The sequence below is a fragment of the Hyla sarda genome, chromosome 5, assembly GCF_029499605.1.
Source record: "Hyla sarda isolate aHylSar1 chromosome 5, aHylSar1.hap1, whole genome shotgun sequence".
In the NCBI taxonomy this organism is placed as follows: domain Eukaryota; kingdom Metazoa; phylum Chordata; class Amphibia; order Anura; family Hylidae; genus Hyla; species Hyla sarda.
The window spans coordinates 159,846,294-159,866,420 of NC_079193.1; the positions used below are offsets into that span (position 1 = coordinate 159,846,294).

The 20,127-nt window shown below is 44.4% G+C and overlaps 1 long non-coding RNA gene across 1 annotated transcript in view; it reads right to left on the reverse strand.

The window, feature by feature from the left end:
* Nucleotides 1-2,491: 2,491 nt before the first annotated feature.
* LOC130273556 (uncharacterized) overlaps nucleotides 2,492-20,127 on the reverse strand; it is a 41,253-nt gene continuing 23,617 nt past the window's right edge. Inside the window, exons 2-3 of the long non-coding RNA XR_008844041.1 lie at nucleotides 4,530-4,777; nucleotides 2,492-2,690 (exon numbers count right to left, since the gene is read on the reverse strand). This is a non-coding gene — a long non-coding RNA (uncharacterized LOC130273556). The remainder of the gene's footprint in view (nucleotides 2,691-4,529; nucleotides 4,778-20,127) is intronic.

Here is a 20,127-nt window from a genome sequence, read left to right on the forward strand (position 1 = left end):
ACAAAGTAAAACAATAGTGATAATATAAAAATGAAATAATATGTTACAAAACCATAAAAAACTATTACAATTTTACAAAAAAACACTCATATCCAATTTGTCGTTGAGACCTAGTGGACCCATCGCATTGGTCTTCAGGAACAACTTTGCCTCACGCTGTAATAAAGCTTTATTACGGTCACCACCATTTTTTGGACAATGGACCACTTCTATTCCCGCAAATGTTAATGCTCCTACATCTCCTTTATGGTCCTTCCTGATGTGTTCAATGAGACGTGGGCATCCAACTCCTGTGGCAATAGATTTGATGTGTTCTCTTACCCTGACGTATAGATTCCTAATCGTTTTACCTAGGTAGAATCTCCCACACGGGCATGTCAGGGTGTAAACAACAAATTTTGTTTTGCAAGTAATAAATTGCTGCACTTCCCAATCCACCCCACCCAATTTCAGGAATTTCGCTTCAAGGTTATGGCAGCAATATGCACATTGTTTGCATTTATAGTTTCCCTGCAATCTAAGCTGCCGTAGCCAATTATTGGTAGGGGTGGAAAACTGGTTGGAGCCCAACAAACTGCCTAGTGTCTTGTTTCTACAGTATGAAAAAAGAGGTTGATTTAATGCTATACTCTTTAAATCTTCGTCATTTTCAATTAGATGCCAGTGCCGTCTGATCGCATCCTGTACGGTGGTATCCAACGGGGAGTGGTTAAAAGGGAAGACAAGCCTATCCTCTCTTTGTTTCTTTTTGAACTTTGTGCCTTCCCAGTCTCTCGCTTTCCGATAAACTTCCTCCACCAGTTTACCAGGGTACCCTCTGTCGATCAGACAACCTGTAAGTTCTTTTGCCTGCAGATCAAAAGATTCAGAGGTAGTATTCAATCTTTTAAGCCTAACAAATTGGCTGTTAGGCAGGGATCTCTTAATGTGAGGGGGGTGGAAACTCTCATAATGGAGTAAAGAATTAACTGCCGTGGGTTTTCTAAAACCCCTCGTGATCCATTCATGGTCTCCCACTTCCACCCTCACATCAACAAACTCCAGCGACGAGCCCCCAAAAACCGAGGTAAATCTCATATTCATGTCTTTGTTATTGTTGAGGTATTCAACAAACTTTTCAAATTGCGCCTGTGTCCCTGACCAGACAACAAAAATGTCATCCATATAGCGAGAGATGGCAGTGACAAGACCCACAAACGTGTTTTTTACGGTAAAAATTTATTTTTTCTCAAAACCAGCTAGGTATAGATTAGCAAATGAGCATGCCACCGGCGTGCCCATTGCCGTTCCTGAGTCTTGTCGGTACCATCTCTCGCCAAACGTAAACGCATTGTGGGACAAGATAAACTCCAATGACTCACACATAAAATTGGTCAGTTCTTCATCCTGTTTGAGGTTGACTAGAAAGTCCCTAACCACCCTGACTCCCACAGACTGTGGGATCCTGGTGTAGAGACTTTCTACGTCAATGGAGGCTAGACTTAAACCTGAATGACAAGGGACTGATTTTAAAGTTTCCAAAAATTGACTCGTGTCCTTTAGATAGGTTGGTAAACCCTCCAGCAAGTGCCTGTAGATCCAATCTATATACTTCGACAGACCTTCAGTCACCGAGCCAATCCCCGAGACGATAGGTCATCCCAGGGGTTGGCTCAGTGACTTGTGGATATTCGGAAGGTAATATCAATAAGGACGCTTCGGGTATTTTGGGAATAATCTAACTGCTGTGTTGTTGGAAATAACTCCCCTTTCCACGTATCTCCTAAGTAGAGATTGCAGCTGTGACTGGTATCTAGAGGTGAGATCATCTAGAGGTGGGATCTTCTTGCAATATAGTATACACCCGTGAGTCATTCAGTTGTCTCATCGATTCCTTCCTATATTGCTCCCTGCTGAGCACTACAATATTGCCTCCTTTATCTGCTTTGCGGAAAATTAATTCACGATGCATACGCAACCAGCGGAGGGCTTTCTGTTCACTAGGGAGCAAATTAGGGTTTACCTAGGGGTAATGTAAAGATTTAACATAATTTGTAACTAATTTAGTGAATAGGTCCAAATTCCCCCCCCCCCCCCCCCCCCCCGAATCTGTGGGGGGAGGGCAGAATGTGGACCTATTCCCACCCCTAAAGGCCAGTTCCTTCTCAGACACCTCTAACTCCAAATTAGAACCTTCTACCTCATTAAGACTGAACAACAATTCTCCATCCGTAATGAGATCATCACTTAAATTGGTAGTTACACTGAAACCGAGGGGGCCCACATTTAGTGGTTTTCCCCCGGGTTTCCTAGCCCAGTGGGTTGTTCATTTTTGGAGAAGAACTTTTTAAGTCCCATTTTTCGGACTGATTTGAATAAGTCAATATAAAAGTTCAACTCGTCAAAGGCTTCAGTTACACAAAAAATCAGGCCTCTATTCAGGAGGTTGACACAGTCTTTTGGTAAGACAGTCTCAGTTAGATTGATAATGTTATTTATAATTTTCTTACCCTCTGTTACTGCCGCCACGAAACTTGTTTCCGCTGCTGGGATCTTGTGGCTCGGGCAGGTCTTTTTTCTGCCTCCTCTCCTAATGCGCCTCCTAAAGGGCTGGCACTTTTCTGGGTCGTGACTTTTTCTCCAGAGGGACCAGACTGGTCGTCAGAGCGACTTGAGTGGTCCACAAATCGTTCGGCTGTTTTCTCTTGGATCTATTCTTGCATATAGAATAAAACACAATTATCGTTATTATCACAAACATATTTAAATGAACAACAAATATGCACTAAAATGGTGCCAGCACACATAGTGGACATAAAAAAAGAAAATTCCATATACAACGTATCTGAGTATAAGATATATGAGAAAATGTGTGTGGGAAATCAATATAGGTGTTAGGATTCGGCAGGCTGGATGTGGATCCTCTGTGTCAGCGAGGGATTGGCGTGGACCGTACCGGTGGACCGGTTCTAAGTTGCTACTGGTATTCACCAGAGCCCGCCGCAAAGCGGGATGGCCTTGCTGCGGTGGTAGCAACCAGGTCGTATCCACCGGTAATAGCTCAACCTCGCTTACTGCTGAGAAAGGCGTGGGACTGAAGGACTAGACAGAGGCGAGGTAAGACGTAGCAGAAGGTCAGGACAGGCGGCAAGATTCGTAGTCAATGGTAACAGCAGAAGGTCTGGAAACACTGGCAAGGCAATCACAGGAACGCTTTCACAAGGCACAAGGCAACAAGATCCGGCAATGCTGGGAAGGGGAAGTGAGGTTATAAAGGCGTGGAGCAGGTGGGAGCTAATTACACAGATTGGGCCAGGCACCAATTAGTGGTGCACTGGCCCTTTAAATCTTAGAGAGCTGGCGCGCACACGCCCTAGAGAGCGGAGCCGTGCGCGCCAGGACGTGACAGCTGGGGACCGGGACAGGTAAGTCGATTGGGATGCGATCCGCGAGCGGGCGCGTCCCGCTGTGCGAATCGCATCCCCGCCGGCAGTGTCAGTGCAGCGCTCCCGGTCAGCGGGTCCGACCGGGGCGCTGCAGAGAGGAGAACGCCGCGAGCGCTCCGGGGAGGAGCAGGGACCCAGAGCGCTCGGCGTAACAATAGGTAAAGCTATTGGCCCACCTATATGTACATTATTATTTTGTTGTTTGTGGTAGGCTGTATATATATATATATATATATATATATATACCACCAGGCCAGAAGTTATCCACCCCCTGATGAAGCGCTCAACAGCGAAACGTGCGTTGGGATAGGAAGACGTGAGTCTAGCCCCACATGGTTTACATCTATTCTATGGGTTTTCCCAGATTTATTTATGCATTTATTTATGCTTTTATTTACTTGCATGTTGCTATCTTATTGTTATATAGTGTTGCTATCAGCACCATTTTGTGGTTTACAAATAGCTGTTCACCATGGAGGCGAACCTCAGGTGCTCAAAACAACAAGAGGAGCTCAAAAATCACATGGTTACCACTGTGAAGGGTTAATGTATCCAACTGTCCTAGCTAATAGGAGTTACATCTCACATCAAGGTTCATCATAAATTTTTTAAGAAATAAACAGTTCTCTTGCTTGAAGAGGACATTTTTTTATGCAGTTAGCTTGGCGGGAACTCAAGGAAATGGAAATCCAATTTCCTCTCTTCATTTAGGATTCTTTCTGCCTTAATGGTGTTAGTCGTGTAGCCTCAGTCTGTCATCACTTCTGGGAAGGAGATTGATGTGATTGATATTTTTTTTAGCTATCTGAATTGTGTGGATTGGCCTATCAGTAGAATATAGGCCTGCAGCCAATCTCTCTGAAGTGTTTTATTGTGGGATCATATGACAATCCCACAATTATATGTAAGGCCAGATTTATTAATTTGTCTGCGCAAAGCATGGTCATTTTATAGCGAGTACATGCATTCACTAAAACAGATATGACATGAGAGCTGACAAGTCACTCTTCACCCCTTTCAGCCGTGCACTGAAAATGTATGGTGCAGTGTGTGGGTAGTTTGCATGACCCAACATACATTTACAATACAGTGATCAGTCTGCACCTCCAATAGAGGCTGTCAGCCACAACATTCAGCTGGCATCTTGCTGGAATGGCTAGTCTTAGCACCTGCTTCAGTCTTGGTCATTTAACTCTTACTGTTGGTGGTAAAAGTCATGGTTAAAAGAGACTATGGTATCTAAATGGGTGACAAAGGAGGGAACTTCCTCTGTATCCCATCGCCTCCCATGTCAGCTCAATGGATTAGCCAGACAGCTTCAAATGATCCAAATCTCTGCCATGAATGGAAGCCTATTAGATAAAAAAGATTTAAAAAAAAAAATAGTCACTTATTATAATAAAAAAAAAAAAAAAGCTGGTCTTGGTCAACCTGGCAACTAAGAATATTATATAATTATCAAAAAAAGTTGCATGTACCTTAAAATGTATTAATAATAACTACAGCGGATTCCACAAAGAACAAGCTTTGACACAGCTCCACTATTTCTCTTTTTAAAGTTATTTTGTTACGCAAACGTTCCAAATTTATATACATTTGGTTATATAGGAATTGTTTTAACTCTCAACCCAACATTAACATGTCATTTATACCACATAGTGAATGCTGGGGCTTTCCAATGTACTGTGCCCCTTGGGTCCAAATCTAGTTGAGATAGCGTGATTACAGCCGCAGCAGATTGGACTAGGTGAGTATAGCTTCCTACCCTGGGTACTACTTATGGGGCCAGCAGAGCACACTTTCAAACTGTATATCCTCACCATCCCTGCTGGCAGGAATGTCTCCCGGGGATAGTGAGGAAGAAGATTATAGCCTATATAACCCGTTGCAATGCATTATACAGTAACCCCCCGACATGCGATGGCCCCGACATATGATAAAATTGACATACGATGGCCTCTCAGAGGCCATATCATGTCGATGTCAGCATCGACATACAATGCTTTTATATGTTGGGGCCATCGCATTAACTGCTATCCGACAGCGCAAAATGCTTAAGCTACTGTCGGATAGCAGTTTAAGCAACCCGGACAGGTTCGCTCACCTATCCCTGCTGCTCCGGGTCCACTTTGCAATCCTCCGGCATCTTCTGTATCTTCTACAGGGTCCGGGCCTCGCTTTCCGGCGTCGTTATTACGTCACTATGCACGCCGTGCCGGCGCAGCAGCGTAATAACGTCACCAGAAAGCGAGGCCCGGACCCTGCAGAAGATGCGGAAGAAGCCAGAGGATCCCGAAGAAGACACCGGAGCAGCGGGACAGCATCGGGAGCCCCTGGGACAGCATCGGGAGCGGTGAGGACGCGGTCCGGAGCGGCGGGGACAGGTGGGTATAACTTCCTATACTTTGCATTGCACGGATCCCTCAACATACGATGGATTCGACAAACGATGGGTCGTTTGGAACGAATTACCATCGTATGTTGAGGGACCACTGTATATGGTAAAATATGATGACAGGTCCCTTCACCCCCTTATAGGGTTACTCCACTGGACAAAAAAAAATCAACTGGTGCCAAAAAGTTAAACAGATTTGTAAATAACTTCTATTTAAAAAAATCTTAATCCTTCCAGTACTTATCAGCTGCTGTATACTACAGAGGAAGTTCTTTTCTTTTTGATTTTCCTTTCTGTCTGGCCACAGTACTCTCTGCTGACACCTCTGTCCATTTTAGGAACTGTCCATAGTAGAAGCAAATCCCCATAGGAAACCTATCCTGCTCTGGACAGTTCCTAAAATGGACAGAGGTGTCAGCAGAGAGCACTGTGGTCAGACATAAAGGAAATTCTAAACGAAAAGAGATAGCTGTGGAATGTACAGCAGCTGATAATTACTGGGTTAAGATTTTTAAATAAAAGTTATTTATAAATCTGTTTAACATTCTGGCACCAGTTGATTTATTTAAAAAAAAAATATTCCAGGGGATTTTACCCCTTTAAGGACCCAGCCCATTTTGGCCTTAAGGACAAGGACAATTTTCATTTTTGCACTTCCATTTTCCTCCTCCCCTTCTATAAATCATACCGCTTTCAATTTTGCACCTACAGACCCATATAAGGGCTTATTTTTTACATCACCAATTGTACTTTGTATAGACATCACTGATAACAAAATCTGCAGCAAAACCATAAAAAAAATTATTTGTGGGGTGAAATAGAAAAAAAAAATGCAATTTTTCATAATTTTTGGGGGCTTCCGTTCCTTCACAGTTCGCCTTTTAGTAAAAATGACACCTTATCTTTATTATGTAGGTCCATAGGATTACACGGATACCCAATTGATATAGGTTTTATTCAATTTTACTACTTACATTTTTTTTAACTACATGCACCAAAATTAGTTTCTGTAAAATTGTCATTTTCTGACCCCCCCCATAACTTATTTTTATTTTTCTGCATACGCTGATGTATGAGGGATCACTTTTTATGATGTGATCTGTAGTTTTCATTGGTACAATTTTTTTTTGATGGGGGGTGGGGGGGGGGGGGGGGATTCAAACTTTTATTAGGGGAGGAGCTCATTTTCATACGCTTTTTTTTTTTTTTTTACACTTTTTGGTCGGATGGGGAGGAGACTGGTAAGGGCCCTCCCACCATCCACTCAGCTGATTGGGCCCCACAATTTAGCCGCTCATCTCCCGTTCAGCTCCCTGAGCTAATTGGCAAAGTCTTGCATTTAGACGCCGCTATCAACATTGATTGCAGCATCTAAAGGGTTAAAGCCAGGCATCGGCCCAATCGGCGATGTTTGGGATTAACCATGGGTCCTGGCTGCTGATTACAACCGGGACTCTACGGGTATGAAACCTGCTCAGCTCGTAAGCAAGCTTCAACCTGCGGAAGTGGGACCAGGGCGTACAGGTATGCCCTTGGTTCTTAAGTACCAGGACAGAAGGGCGTACCTGTGCGCTCTTCGTCCCTAAGAGTTTAATGGTTACATTTTTGCTTAAAATTTTCTTATGAAATAATATATCATATATTTAGCATTAATATATTTGTTGAAGCAATTATATACAATACACCTTGCACATTTTTGTTAATATTTTATTATATATTTTGATGTGACAACACTGAAGAAATGACAATGTAAAGTAGTGAGTGCACAGACTGTATAACAGTATTTAAAGGGGTACTCCGGTGGTTAAGATTTTTGGCTATATTGCATCTTCTTTTAATGTTCATGTTTTTTGCAATTGACATGTATTATGTGTTTGTGTAGCATGTGTCGTTCATGGGCTAGGAAATTCTGCAGTTCTGTGTTGGATCTCTTACTGTTGTCCACAACGTCAGGCATGTTAGGATTAGGCTGTGGACAACATGTCAGGGCTTTTTCCTTCTCTGTTCTTTCAGAACTGTATGAGAAAAAGAAGCCACGCCCCCTCATCTCCCCCTCCCGGAGGATGCAGGTCTGCATGAGAAAAATAAGCCACGCCCCCTCATCTCCCCCTCCCGGAGGATGCAGGTCTGCATGAGAAAAAGAAGCCATGCCCCCTCATCTCCCCCTCCCGGAGGATGCAGGTCTGCATGAGAGAAAGTAGACAGAGCAGGGGGAGAGAGGACATACTTCTGAGGACGCAGGTCTGCACTGAAAGAAGACAGAGAAGATAAGAGGGTTATCTGAAGGGGAGGATAACAAAGTGCACAGGCTGGGGATGTATAGATTGCAGGTGAATAAATCTCGGACTGGGGATGATTTCTATGTGTGAAGGAGGGGGGGGGGGACTCCTGAATGACACATGCTGGGAGTTGTAATCCCTGTTATGTGTGTGTGTATGCTAGTGTTTGTGAGCTGGCACCGTGGCGTGCAGCTCAGAGAGGTGGGTGGCGAATACAAGATTGCGGGGGTCAACAGTGGCGGGACCCCTCCGGTGAGACATCTTGTACCCTATCCTTTTGATAGGGGATTAGATGTCTCAGGGCCGGAGTACCCCTTTAAAGAATTTTGACATTTCCACTTCCACTCAGGTTTACTTACTTTTGTTGTATAGGGTTAATCCGGCCCTAAGACATCTTATCCCCTATCCAAAGGATAGGGGATGAGATGCCTGATCGCGATGTCTTAGGGCCGGAGTACCCTTTTAATGTCTGTGTGTTCAGTTATTTTAAGGGGACACAACGCTAAACCTTGTTATACAGGCTGTATTCTTTACATTGCAGCAGATTTCTTCAGATGTCATTTCTTCATTGTTGACATATATAATAAAATATGCACAAATGTGAGGGCAAACTCACTTTTGTTACATACTGTATATTGAAACAAATTCTACTTACCGTATTTTTTGTCCTATAGGACGCACCAGCGTATAAGACGCACCCAATTTTTAGGGGCAAAATCTAAAAAAATAAAGATTTTGAACCCAATAGTGGTCTTCAACCTGCGGACCTCCAGATGTTGCAAAACTACAACTCCCAGCATGCCCGGACAGCCAACGGCTGTCCGGGCATGCTGGGAGTTGTAGTTTTGCAACATCTGGAGGTCCGCAGATTGAAGACCACTGCATAGGAGGTAATACTCACGTGTCCCCGCCGCTCCGGACCCGTCACCGCTGCCCTGGATGTCGCTCCATCGCTGTCGCCATGTCCCCGTCGGTCCGGAACGTCTCTGCTGCATCACGTCATTACGCACGCCGACGCACGTACGCGATGACGTGATGACGAGGAAGGAGAGCGCCGACATACAGGGGATCCCTGAACGGAGAAGACACCGAGGAGGCAGGTAAGGTCCCCCCTCCGGTGTCCTGTAAGCACTAACCCGGCTATTCAGTCAGGCTGTTCGGGACCGTCGCGGTGAAATCGCAGCGGTCCCGAACAGCCCGACTGAACAGCCGGGTTAGTGTCACTTTCCCTTCAGACGCGGCGGTCAGCTTTGATCGCCGCGTCTGAAGGGTTAATACAGTGCATCACCGCGATCAGTGATGTCCTGTATTAGCCGCGGGTCCCGGCCGTTGATGGCCGCAGGGACCGCCGTGATAGGGGTGTATTCGCCGTATAAGACGCACCGACTTTTTCCCCCCCAGTTTTGGGGAAGAAAAAGTGCGTCTTATACGGCGAAAAATACAGTACATTGCTGAATGATCCATCTGTGTATTTTTAGGTTAATAAAATCTGAACTTATAAAGGATACTCTGGAAATATTTATTCAAGATATCTAATACCTTCGATAAATGTCATGCAGGCAAGTAATGTTACCTACATCATACCAGGTGAAGACAGCGAGAGCCTACATAATTCATTCTTCTCCAGCAGTGGATTTATGCACAGCTTACGGTATAATTTAAAATCCTGAATACTCAATATTGCTGAGTAAAAATAGAGAAAGGCTTATAAATAGCATAATTATTACTATTTGACTGAAGGAAAATGTCACTTAAAGATTTGTCCACTTCTAAGTAAATTAGGCGTAACTTTTGTGTAATTACAAGTTATGCATCATTTTAATTTTTTTTTTTTAGACTTAACTGTATAGTAAAGTTTGTTGTACAACAGTAAAAGTCAATTAGCCATGCATTACATTACAAACACATCATCACAGTGGCCATATAACCTGTAGTTAGCCACTATAGAGGAAGATATAATAAGAAAATGCTGATGTCCGTAAGGCAAAAAGAAAATATATACAGGCCAAACAAAACACAGAAAAAATTGTAAATAACCAATATGGCATAAGAAAGGATGGGTGATACTGACCTAGGATGCCTGATCCATGATGTAGTTTTACTTATTGATCCTAAGCTATAGGCATATGTGGTGAGATGTAATGTAATTCGTTGTTAACGGATGATGAGGCTGGGTTCACACACAGTATTTTGGTTAGTGTTTTGATCTTTATTTGTAGCCAAAACCAGGAGTGGAACCGATACAGAGAAAACTGAAAGATTTGCAGTTTTAGACCCACTACTGGGTTTGGCTAGAAAGTTATCTTTGGATCACAGCATGATGTCTTGTTGTCTTGAGATCTTTGGGCCTACATCACAGGAGTACTCTGGGATAAAAAAAAAAGTATCCCCCATCCTAAGGATAGGGAATAAGTGTCAGAACTAGAGGTTGGACCCCTCGCGATCTCTTGTACAGGGCCCTGGATCTCCTTCTGAATGGAGTGTATCGACCCCTGCACAAAGTGGCAGCCGACATGCCTCCTCCATGTGGCTCTATGGGAGAGCTGAAGATTCCCAAGTGCTGGGCTCCGGCTCTCCAAAAGAGCTATATAGAGAGGGCGTGTCGGCCGCCATTTTTTGTGGTGGGCGACACACCCCATTTAGCAGAAGAGCTGGGGCAGGTGGGAAATCGCGGGGGTGGGGGGGGGGGTGGGGGGTGGGGGGTACCAGCGGTCGGACCTCCCGCGATCCAACACTAATCCCCTATTCTTAGGAAAAGGGATACGTCTTAATACTATCCCAGAGTACTCCTTTATGTGATCAGTATTCAGGCGTGAGTGTGACAAGTGAAATTGTACTCAAACTCAACTTCCAAACGCTTTGTGGTGTCTTGGTGGGGGTATAGGGTAGTTGGGGTGTTGCTTTTTCTGAATTATAAAGGGCGCTGTTAACCCTTGTCACTCGTGACGCCAGGGTGTGGGTTAAATACTGTAATGGTGCTGGGCCTATCGCCACCCTTCCCAAGAACGATAGGTGAATGCGTAATAAATGGATTGTCCACAACCACTGTCAACTGAAACTTGCAGGAACTTTTTACTGAAGATTTTCTGAAGCAGACAATAGCAATAACAGTCCATGAACAAAGTCTATTTGTATTTGAGCAGCGATTGACAGTTGGTTGGGATCTGATAGGCTCAATTTAGCTTCAGGAAGATTCCGTTGCATAGATCTGCTGGATTTAGGGGTACGTTTAGGTCCAGTGATCTTGCGGAGAGTAGCGGGGAATTGTATATCTATAACCGCTGTGGTGTAGGCCGAGGCCGCAAGGCTTTGGCCTAGTAAACGTACTTGAAAGTTGTGGAGGTCCTACCTCATTCAGTGACAGCAACCCAAAAGAGCGATCAATGACCGCGGCTCCCTCATATGGGCAGGGGCGGGCCGTTTTGGATTGGTCCAAAACAACTGTCACTCACCGTTACACGGCATTATGGGTGAACACGTGACTTAAGAACCACCCAAGGTCCTTCAACATACCATAGAGTTCTGAACCATGTCACATGACCCGCAGGTCCTGCGACGCTAAAACAAGTGAGTAACACAATATACATATTTACAAAGATAATATTCATAAATATCAAGTTACTAAGGGGTGACTATGGGCTAATTAGGGAAGCGAACCCCGCTAGTCCTAGGGAATCTGACTTTGGGGACTAATAACCAAGGCACAGTATGAAATACGGTGCCGGGACACCACAAATGTGAATAGCCACAGTAAATTCATGATTTAGCAAGGGGGGGGGGGGGCAATTACTTTTTAACATAGGGCTATACCTGAAAAAACATTGTGTGAACACAGTCGTAGTCAAATTGAGTAGGATCTGAGGCTCAGTATCATAAAAGTAGAACATAACATGTTGATAGGATAGAAGGAAGAGGGGGGGGGGGGGGTGAAGGGAAGAATAATCTATGGACCCTTCTGTGGTACAATTAGTATGTGTAGTTTAGTTAAATGGGAGGGTAACCCTGTAGCTCTTGTTTCAGGTACCACGTGGTGGTTTTAAAGTGTGTCTTGAGTTTGTCCTAAATTCTGGGAGGGAGCAAGGGAACATAGTAATGTAGTTTTCCCAAGTGACATTAGGCACTCAGGTTTCTTTCAGATGGGTTGTGTCAACCCAATCCATTCTAAGAAGGAAAAACTATTTTTGTATGAATAATTTGTGAGGGGAGAGGTAGGTGGGAGATACAAGTTTATAAAATAGCCTTTCTCGCAACCGCTGAGACCATGTTTAAAGCGTACCTGTCATAGTGCAAAAAAAAAAAAAAAAAAAAAAGTCATATGTTACTCAGTACCTAATCCTGATAGAGTGCATATAATTTGTATGTGTCTAGGACCTATATATCGAGAGAAAAAAGCATTTATCTGCTGCTGAGTTACTTTTTCATCTTGCTGGCTGGAGGGGGTGTGTCTATCTGTCTCCCTCACAGTGATAACTCATCTGCTCTGAGTCTTGGGAGCGAGCCTGGACTCCTCTTTACTCTGTAACCCTTTCCTTTCTGGGTGTGTGTGTATGTACATTCCTATACAGGTATGGGTATATGCAGAGCATTGCACCCTTGTCAGTAGTACAGAATAGGGTGCAATGCTCTGCACATACCCCCACCTGTATAGGAATGTACATACACACACACTGCTATACACATTGGGGGGGGGTTGTGCAGACTGCAGAGCATTGCACTTCAGTGTCTGTAGAAGACCCTAGGGTGCAATGCTCTACAGTGTACACATATCCCCCCCCCCATGTGTGTGTATGTAAATTCTTATATAGGTGGGGGTATGAGCAGACTGCAGAGCATTGCACCATAGGGTCTGTGAAAGACAAAAACTCCAGTAGGGCCCGTGAATTTTTTCCGCACTGCCTGTGTGTTCGCGCTTCCTGTGCTCGTTCACAGGCAGTGCGTGCCCGCACATATACTCTACCTGATACTGCAGGGATCGCCTATACTGGATATCGGCACGCTTTACGGCCGGTATCCAGGATGTTGCAAAATCTAGACTAGTCTGTCTGGCTAAAAGAAAGGCGACCCATAGTGGCGGCAATTTTGAGCTTTAATTTCGGGTGAAAATTTACATTTTGTATACAGTTGTATATTGTGAAATGGCATATTATAATGAGTCCCGCAATATATCAAAAGTTTTCAACAATGACAGTGCCTCTTTAAGAATTTCCTGGTCCTGCTAGCTCATTGATCTTTTTTGGTGTTTTCCAATCCAAAGATACTCCTTTATGTGTCAAATTGTACATACTCCTTAGTGATAGTGTATAACACCTTTAGTCATGAATTACTGTAAGTTTTTGAAAGAGCATTCATAAATGAAGTCAGAGATATCCAAATCAGGCATCGTTTGGATCCAATTTGTATCTGTAAAAATGGGAAAATTTGTCCCTAGGGAGGTCTTATCTCATTGAGATGCTGGTCGGAGATTATGTTATGTCTGGATATTTCAAACTGAGTGTTTTTAGTGTATATGGTAGTTTTCTTTAATTTTTTTAATCTTTGTACTAAGATTTCCATAGGAAAAAAATACAGGCTCAAGGCACCACATGATCAAATAATCCAAAACTAACAGATTAACTGAAAACCTCAAACCTAGGCTCTTGATCGTTTGGTGCCACTCCTTTTATTCTGAGGAATTTGACCTGGTCCCACAGGTCAAACATCCACTAATCACAAGGTCATGGCATATTCTAATTGCATACTATCACTTTATAAGATGGGAATGGCCCTTTGGGGAATGTGTGGTGCCTATATCAGAGCATAACTTAATAATGCCCTTGTAATGGTACTCTTTGTGCCATGGTACTACCCCTAGCTGCATTAAAAGGGATTTAAAGAGTATTTTAAAAGACAGGGAGCCTTCTGCGATCTCCTTAGCTCCAGGTGCTCCTGTGACCTTCGGAACATCTCATCTAAGTGACCTCATGTAAACTCTTGCTCCACACATCAACAAGTCACATCTCTGTGGACAACACAATCACTATGGCTTCCGCTATTGGAAAACTTGACCACGTGGACTTTTGTCACACGACTAAAATATAACAGAGTCCAGGGGAGTCGTGGAGACTGATGGCAGTTAATTATCTTGACTTTTCAAGTTTTTAATTTTATTAGAAATGTGTGTTAACCCACACAAATCCCATAGTCTAGTCTATAATTTACATGTAACATTATACTAAAAGGGAGATGTGAACAACCTATGTCACACCACTTATCTATACATAACATGCTGATCGTAGATTTATCACTTACTGACACCTCGATGAAAATGTCAGGATTGCTACCCTTTACTTAAAAAGGTGGGGAAGGTTCATTTTGCTGTATACCATATTTTTTCCCCCTATCGCGGCGGTCCCTGCGGCCATCAACGGCCGGGACCCGCGGCTAATACAGGACATCACCGATCGCGGTGATGCCCTGTATTAACCCTTCAGACGCGGCGATCAAAGCTGACCGCCGCGTCTGAAGGGAAAGTGACACTAACCCGGCTGTTCAGTCGGGTTGTTCGGGACCGCTGCGATTTCACCGCGGCGGTCCCGAACAGCCCGACTGAATAGCCAGGTTAATGCTTACAGGACACCGGGGGGGGGGGACCTTACCTGCCTCCTCGGTGTCTTCTCCATTCAGGGATCCCCTGTATGGCCGGCGCTCTCCTTCCTCATCATCACGTCATCGCGTATGTGCGTCGGCGTGCGTACCGACGTGATGGCGGTGACGGAGAGCGAGGATACCCGGCCGGCAGCAGAGACGTTCCGGAGCGACGGGGACATGGCGACAGCGATGGAGCGACATCCAGGGCAGCGGTGACGGGTCCGGAGCGGCGGGGACACGTGAGTATTACCTCCTCCTGCAGTGGTCTTCAATCTGCGGACCTCCAGATGTTGCAAAACTACAACTCCCAGCATGCCCGGACAGCCGTTGGCTGTCCGGGCATGCTGGGAGTTGTAGTTTTGCAACATCTGGAGGTCCGCAGGTTGAAGACCACTATTGGGTTCAAAATCTTTATTTTTATAGATTTTGCCCCTAAAAATTGGGTGCGTCTTATACGCCGGTGCGTCCTATAGGACGAAAAATACGGTATTTTGCTACAGTAAAATAATACCTCAAAAAATATTTGGATTATTTTAGGCAAAAATGAAATTCTACATAGAAATTTCCAGAAAATTAACCCAGAGACAATAATGACTCTCTTGATCACTGCTTTATGTAATGTAGAAATAAAACAACCACACATACCGATGGCAGATACTAGCCTAGAAAAGACGCATAAGGCCATTGTAACAAACCACTGAGGCAGTTGAGAAATAATCTGTGTGTAAATCAGACCGCCAATTAGGGTATCCTAAACCGCACACAATGATCTGCTGCGTGTCCCCTCTGGCATTCTGTTGTCACTTGCTGCCTGGGGACTAATTAAACCAGATTGTGACATACTATGTTACCGATGACAGAAATAGAAAGCGTGTCAAGTGTATTATAATAGAATGGGCAGATATTCCAAGGATGATAATTTGTGTGGAGAACCTCTCACTTCTGAATCTTTACTCGTATCCACTAGAGAATTCATTTTCTTAGTGTCAGCAGAATGGGCTTTCCAAGTCACATTTCTTACAATACTCGGTTACAAGCTCTGGTCTTGAAGGCGCACTGACTCTTATTTAAAAGGACTATTGAAGAATTAATGGAAATTGGTCCTCAGGTCCCTTATTACATTTTATATGCTTCACTGAACAGTTCATTATGCACTGCGTAGCTAGACATAAGGTTTGAGGGCTTCACAGGATTTTAGCATAGGACAAGTCTAGATAAAATCCACCAGTAATGAGTATTTGACCAATATTTGGTCAACAAAACAGAAATCTCAGTCTTGAGTGGAAGTCAAGCAATGATTAAAAGTGGTCTCAATTCTCCATTCTGGGACAACAGGATTACCTTAAACTTTTTTTCTTTCTTTCTTTGTGTATTTCTCAATTAGTAAAATGTTCAATATAATCATAGAGTAATAAATAACTGGTTGCGTGTAAAAGTTCTGTGTTTATAAGCTGTTGTTCCTCTAGACCACTTTGGCTACTATGTGCGGAGGATAGAAATTTACCTCACACGTTGTACAGGGATATTTTTGTTAGATTTGTACACACACTACAGTGTCACAAGTCAATTTACAAAATAAAATCATAACAACTACATTTAACAAAAAAGTATCTGCAAATGCGGCAGCTGATCTCTCTAAGCTTTTCCTCTAGTAGATTTATATAGGATACGACATAAGACTGTCATAGGGACATATATAAATGTGGACATAGTAGATGTCGGTGTTGCAATGTAATACAGGTCTCTTCTCAGTTTAGTGCAGTCCAGGCTCCAGTCCAGGCTCCAGGGCATGTAAAATGGCAAATCCACAGGTGAGGACATGGGGCACAGAACTCTGGGAAGGCGGGAACAAGGGTAGGCGGGATGACCCTGAATCACATGCAGTATGCAGCCTATCAGCAGCCAGCCACCCCTGTGATGTCACAGCCCTGTACAATCGGCAGCCATCTTGCGGCCAGTCACTTCAGCCTTTTATTGCAGAGAGAGGGACCGACAGCGCTGTGTGTTGCACCGAAAAGCATTTTTCCAGCAGTGATTAACCTTCCAGTCACATCAGTGTACTATTTTGTTCCTGTTAAAGTCTTAAGGGCCTAGATACTGTGAAAGGCAAGCCAAAAGTACACACCTGCTGGTGCTGTAGACAAATGCTGTTTTAAGCTTAGTGGAGCGCATTGTCCTTTCATAGTCACTTTCAGGACTGCCACCATATTTCATTCTGCCACCATATGTTCTCCTCATGCTGATGCCAGCTCCGGCTGTCTCATTCTGCCACATGTTCTCCTCATGCTGATGCTTGCTCCAAGCTGTCTCATACTGCCACTATATGTTTTCCTCATGCTGCTGCCACCTCCAGGCTGTGTCATTCAGCTACTATATGTTCTCCTCATGCTGCCACAAATTCCGGGCTGTGTCATTCAGCCACTATATGCTACCGCTGACTGCAGGCTATGTCATTCAGCCACTTTGTTGTCTCCTCATGCTGCCGCCAACTCCAGGCTGTGTCATTCAGCCACTATATGTTCTCCTCATGCTGCCACCAACTCCAGGCTGTGTTATTAGCCACTATATGTTCTCCTCATGCTGCCACCACTTCCAGGCTGTGTCATTCAGCCACTATGTGGTCTCCTCATGCTGCCGCCAACTCCAGGATGTGTCATTCAGCCACTGTATGTTCTCCTCATGCTGCCGCAAACTCCAGGCTGTTTCATTCAGCCACTATATGTTCTCCTCATGCTCCCGCAAACTCCAGGCTGTGTCATTCAGCCACTATATGTTCTCCTCATGCTGCCGCCACCTCCACGCTGTGTCGTTCAGCCACTATATGGTCTCCTCATACTGATGCCACCACCAGGCTCTGTCATTGCGCCACTCTGTGACAGTGATTCTAATAGTGACACCTCTGATCTTCACGTCATACTGAATAACCGTATTATTTCACTAACTCAGCAAGGCAAAGTGTTCTACACCCCTAATGAGCGATTTGTCGCAAATAAATTCTTATCAAACCAAATTTTGGGGGTAAATTTGGCGAATCGGCCAAATCAAATTTTTCTACAATTTGCTCATCTCTAGATAGGACAAGAGACCACAGAGGAGTGCTATCAGACAAGAGATAGCACAGAGGAGTACTAGCCTACCCTCACTTACTGGACTTTTTCCATGCCTGTGCTTCAGCTTGGACAAAGCTGTGATTTTATAAGGCATAATTTCTATGAAAAGGAAATAACATTTTCTTATGAAGCATATTAGAAAGGTTAAAGGGGTATTCCAGGCCAAAACGTATTTTTTTATATATCACCTGGCTCCGGAAAGTTAAACAGATTTGTAAATTACTTCTATTAAAAAATCTTAATCCTTCCAATAGTTATTATCTTCTGAAGTTGAGTTGTTGTTTTCTGTCTAACTGCTCTCTGATGACTCACGTCCCGGGAGCTGTGCAGATCCTATGGGGATATTCTCCCATCATGCACAGCTCCCGGGACGTGACATCATCATTGAGCAGTTAGACAGAAAACTTCAGAAGCTAATAACTATTGGAAGGATTAAGATTTTTTAATAGAAGTAATTTACAAATCTGTTTAACTTTCCAGAGCCAGTTGATATATATATAAAAAATGTTTTGCCTGGAATACCCCTTTAATGTTTTGCCAATATGTACAACATATAAAAAGTTTTTGTATCTGACAGTGCCCATTTAAAGACCACTCTGTGCATGTTCTTGAGTGGTCAGCATAAACCCTAACTGAACCCAGTCTAACATTTCTGGAAAGACTTAAAAATGGCTAATCTTAGAGAAGAATGACAGAAAATCCCCAAATCCAGGTGTGCAAAACTTGCTGCATCATATTCAAGTAGACTGAAGGCTGTAATTTCTGCCTTCAACTAGGTACTGAGTAAAGAGTCTGAATACTAATACATTTTTCCTTTTTAATGAATTAGAAAATATTTATAACATTCAAATTTCACTTTGTCATTTTAGTCCAATACACATAACAAATGTGGAAAAAGGGAAAGGGTCTGAAGACTTTCCGGATGCATTGCATGTTTTTGATTTGTGCATTCTGATTAGTGTACATTTACAGTAGTCTATTTAAATGCAGGTATCTACGTTTTTTATTGAAGGAGAACTATAGCCAAAATAAATTACCTTTTATATAGCTGCATATGTTAACATTTTGTAACTTTGTAATGTATAAGTGTAATCTTTGCTGAGCACATACCCTGTTTCTCTCAACTTTTCTTCCAGGCAGAAAGTCCAGTAGCTCTTATCACACATAATGACTGTTGTCTACATGTAGATGACACATCACTTTGCAGTGTCAGACTCCCTCTTTCTCAGCTCTCAGGGAGCCGAGAGTAATTCAGTGTGTGATTGCCCCTGATTGGCTGAAGCACACACACCTCCCTCATCTATATTTACTGCTTCTCTAACCATGTGACCTGCTCAACTCTCTGAAAGCAGCTCCTCCCAGCAGCTTACACAGGAAACAAGCACAGGAGCTGCTGGTCTGCAGCTCTCCACTTCCTTCACAAACCAGGAAGTACCTGGATTTTCACAGGCTGTTTATGTTAACTTATTTAAGTTTTAACCTCTTCAGGACATAGGGCGTATGGATACGCCCTGCATCCCGAGTCCTTAAGGACCGAGGGCGTATCCATACGCCCGTGGGAATTCCGGCCCCCACCGCTAGCCGGTTGGGGACCGGAGCCGGATGCCTGCTGAAATCGTTCAGCAGGCATCCCGGCATATCGCCCAGGTCATTATGCCCCCCCATGTCGGCGATCGCCGCAGATCGCTGGACAATTCAGTCCAGCGATCTGCGGCGATTCCGGGTCAATCGGGTCTCCAGTGACCCGATGACCCGGAATTACTGGCTGTTCGGGGCCGTCTCTGACGGCCCCGAACAGCCAGAGCCTGCAGGGGTGAGGTGGCACTGGTGCCACCTCACGATCGCCCTGATTCGTCGGCCGGATTACCGGCCGACCAATCAGGGCGCCTGCTGCGGGTGTCACTCCCGCACCCGCTCCGCCCCTCTTCTGGAGGACGTGAGGAGCGGGTGCGGGACGTGCACCCCGGGTGCTGGGGACCCCGATCCCCGGCGCCCCTGTTGGGATCTGGGCCCCAGGAGCAGCTGCGGCGGCGGGACTGACCTGCAGCGTCTGGATCGTTGGAGGTGAGTGACAGCCTCCTGCTGTTGCTTAGCAACAGCTCCCAGCATGCAAAAAGGGCATGCTGGGAGCTGTAGTTATGCAACAGCAGGAGGCAGACCACCACAACTCCCAGCATTCCCTTATGGGCATGCTGGGACTTATGGTTTTGCAACAGCTGGAGGCACATTCTTTCTATGGAAAAGTGTACCTTCAGCTGTTGTATAACTACAACTCCCAGCTTGCACAAACA